Source organism: Asparagus officinalis, chromosome 1 (assembly GCF_001876935.1).
Source record: "Asparagus officinalis chromosome 1, Aspof.V1, whole genome shotgun sequence".
Taxonomy (NCBI): domain Eukaryota; kingdom Viridiplantae; phylum Streptophyta; class Magnoliopsida; order Asparagales; family Asparagaceae; genus Asparagus; species Asparagus officinalis.
This window is the reverse complement of record NC_033794.1, coordinates 7,074,915-7,078,732: the sequence shown is the minus strand read 5'-3', so window position 1 is coordinate 7,078,732 and position 3,818 is coordinate 7,074,915. Positions and strand designations below refer to the sequence as shown.

Here is a 3,818-nt window from a genome sequence, read left to right as displayed (position 1 = left end):
CCTAAGAATACCCATGTGGTATTCTTTCGGGAACTTCCCGATGCATTGGATTATCCACCCCCAGCTTCTCTCTTGGAACTGGGTTTGATTTTGTTATCCGACCGGGTTATCCTTAAGAATATTAGCGTAATATCCTCCAGGAACTTCCCGTCAATGGTAGGAAATAGTTTAGACTCATATACCTATTGGAGTATCAGGGAGCAGTTTAACCTCTTATACCGGTCGGAGGATTGAGAAGCAGTTTATACTCGTATACTCGTCGGAGTTATAAGAAGCAGATTATACTCTTATACTTATCGGAGTCTCGAGAAACAGTTTATACTCTTGTACTCTTTGGAGTATTGAAGAACAGTTTATACTCTTGTACTCTTTGGAGTATTGAGGAACAGTTTATACTCTTGTACTCTTTGGAGTAGTAAGAAGCAGTTTATACTCTTATACTTATCGGAGTGTTGAGAAACAGTTTATACTCTTGTATTCTTTGGAGTCTGGCCGTTTTCAATTGGCTTACCCTAGCGTTATAACGCCGGCTTCAACCAAGGTCTGGATGCTATTCTTGAGAGCAAAGCATTCCTTGGTGGGGTGGAGGATCCTTCTGTGGTACTCGCAGTACGTTGGATCCGCAGAATCATCATCTTCCTCCTGATGCGTGATGGGCGGGAGTTTGATTTTGTTGTTTTCGAGAAGGGTCTCGAAGATAGATGGAACGTCTTCGTCTTTGAACGAATACTCGTTTTGGAGCTCCTCGTCCGAATTCTCCTGTTGTTCCCAGGACTGCTGTTGTGACGTTTGATCATCGTCAATAACCGTTGCAGGTACGTCCTCTTCATCATGAGGTATGAGATCCGAATCCGGAGGATTAACCATCGGTTGGTTTCTCTCGACCTTCCGCATTCTGATGAAGCGTTCAGCCTGTTCTCCTCGATCCTTCAACTCTTTCCAGGTATTGAGCGGCTCTATTCCCATCACGTCCAAGATGTTAATGGACAAGTTGTTCTGACAAGTCTGCAAGAGAAATTCCTCCGTGACGGGATCCTTGCAGTTCATTGCCTGATTGCGGAAGCGTTTGATGAAGGTATCCACCGACTCTCCGCCTTTTTGTTTCTCGTCGAAGAGTGTCCTGAGCGACACCTCGGTGTCATCATCGAAGAAAGGGGCGAGAAACATGCCTTCCAAGTCCTCCCAGCTGTTGATGCTTCCGGGCTTGAGACGGCGGTACCAATCGAAGGCGTTTATGATTTGTTAGATGGCTTGAGCTTGAATATGAAGACGATTGGCTTCAAGGATGTCATTTCCCGGCAACATTTACAATGTGAATACTCTAAGCAAATTGCATTTTAACATTTTGATGGGATCCAGTACCACTCAAAAATACTTGAGGCTTCTATGGAGCTTGTAGATTAAAATATATAGGACTTACACATGGACAGTTTCCGATTGATATCCAGTGCAAATATTTGTTTGATAATTTAGATAATATTTGGACAAACTATGAGTACATCTAACCATTAAATATTATTTTTTCAATAAAATTGATCACTGTGTACCAAATTAGTAAAATTGGAATTTGATTGTCATAAATGTATTCATTTATTTTGTTGTTACTATTTTTAATGCATTCCGGAACATGATTTACCAGTAAAAAACTTAATATTGAAAGTGCAAATGTTTAAAAGTAATTTACCTAAACATTTATTACTTTAGTTAATTAGCAAAAAAAAATCCAAACATATATTAGTTATTTGTTATATTGGACCTTTGTCTTATGATATTTATATAGGACATTGAATCATTTGGAGCAGGTTAAGGACTTCACCCCATGTAAGAGCAGCATCTACACGTTGAAGGGAAGATTCACAAGAGCCTTAATATTCATGCTAAGGACATGTTCTACTTAGGTATTTCATTGGACCTGAAGCCTCCAGCAGCTGATGTTGCTGCTATCAAGGTACTTCATTCAAATTTTTCTGTATGGAGGAAAAAAATTAACTTCTGTTTTCTTTCCCCTCTTTTACCTAATGTTATGTTTGATCTCATTGATTTGCTTTGCAGGAAAGGTTATTTTAAGCTAACATGATGCGAACTGGATCTTGGTAAAATGCTTATCATGATCTGAGAGAAAATTAAGTTGTCTATCTTGTATGTTGCAAAGAACAAAAAGTTCAATTGATAAAAGTGATTATTGGTTCTTTCGCTGTTTCAGGGAATGTTGAGTTTAATATTGTTGACAAGCAGGTCAGCTATGTTATTTTGTTGTTTGCTTGCATTCCTTCTAACTTCTTCAGATTCTATATGAGGTTTGTTAACCTTTTCATATTTATATGAAGGATACACATTTTTATCTTTGCAGATTAAGCTGTCAGGATCGCACTCGGTCTTTGGAAGGGCTATTGTTGTGCATGCTGATCCTGATGATCTTGGAAGGGGAAAATTAACACTATTGATTAATTCGCATTAATCATTAATTTATTGCTATATATTGAGTAAGTTATGTACGAAGCTGGTAAGGGATGACATTTAGAAGTGGTCATGCTTATAACAAGGGCTGGTTGCGAATAAACCTCCTGTAATGTCACCTAACTGCAGATAGATCCCCTTTAGCTCTATTGGTGTTGATAGACTCCCTGTGCTATTGGCCAAAGTACGGTAAGACTCCTGAGCGTACACCCCCCCCCTTCCAACTTCTTTTAAAAATCAATTAACCCTAATAATAATGATGGTGAAATTGTCCAATTATCTCCCTTTTTACGGAAGTGTGAGGCCCTTATTTAATTAAAATTCAGGCATTAATATCCAAGGGATTATTCCCCACCCTATCTAGATCATTTGTGCTAGATGCACTCACAATATAAAACATGGGGAAGTTGACACATGTTCTCAATTGTATTAAAGATGGTCGCGAATTAAAGGATTGCGAATTTTGAAACATTAAAAAAATCTAATGGAATTGCATCAGAAATAGTTATTCTCCTGTTAGCTGTTGTAGTCTAACAAAGATGATTTTATATGTTTACAGGTAGACATGAGCTGAGAAAAGAAACAGGAAATGCAGGATAAAGAATTGCATGTGGTGAGATTTTCTAATATACGTATTGAGTTTGTAACCTTCTTGTTAAATTTTCTCGTGTCTCTTCTCCCTTGAATTTACTTTGAACTTAATGATGTATAATTAAGCATTTGCCTATATGTAAATGTTCCTCACTTGTGTTCCGTACGTTTTTTCGTCATTTCCAGGCATCATAGGGCTCCAGGGTTGAAGGGTGTTGATTCTGGATTTTACCACAGCATCCTGTGTATTAATCTGCGTAGCGTATGTTTCTGCGTAGCGTATGCTTGGGCATTGGCACAAGTAGCACAAGTCGTTGGTCTGCAAGAATATCCAAGGATCTGACATGTCTAATCATCACTTTTCAATAAATAATTGTAATTTAATTGTTCAAATGTTGAATGTTTCGATTATGTCTATATGTTTTATCCATTACTTAAATTCCATAATTTTATAAAAAAAATTATAAAAAAAATTATAAATTTAAAAAAAAAACATAAAAACTTTACCACGTGCATTGCACGTGCAATCCAACTAGTATATGGGAAAAATGCTTCCAGCCCCCAAAAACCAAGTGAACGTGCTTCCCACCCCCAAGACTTGGTCAATGAGTGTTTTACCCCTAAAAATAAAGATTTTGTTCTCTGAGCCCCCAAAACACAAAACCCAAGACATTAAAACATATGAAGACCATAATACCCTTCTCTCTCTCTTTCTTTTTTTATTAAAATATGATGGGGATTATTTTATTATTTTTGTTTTCTCTCTCTCT

At 37.5% G+C, this 3,818-nt stretch overlaps 1 long non-coding RNA gene across 1 annotated transcript; it reads left to right on the top strand.

Annotated features, from left to right (window-relative positions):
- Nucleotides 1,238-3,358, top strand: LOC109831656. Its single transcript, XR_002244503.1, has 7 exons — nt 1,238-1,312; nt 1,803-1,948; nt 2,053-2,093; nt 2,204-2,235; nt 2,351-2,646; nt 3,017-3,070; nt 3,235-3,358. It is a non-coding gene; the product is annotated as an uncharacterized LOC109831656 (long non-coding RNA).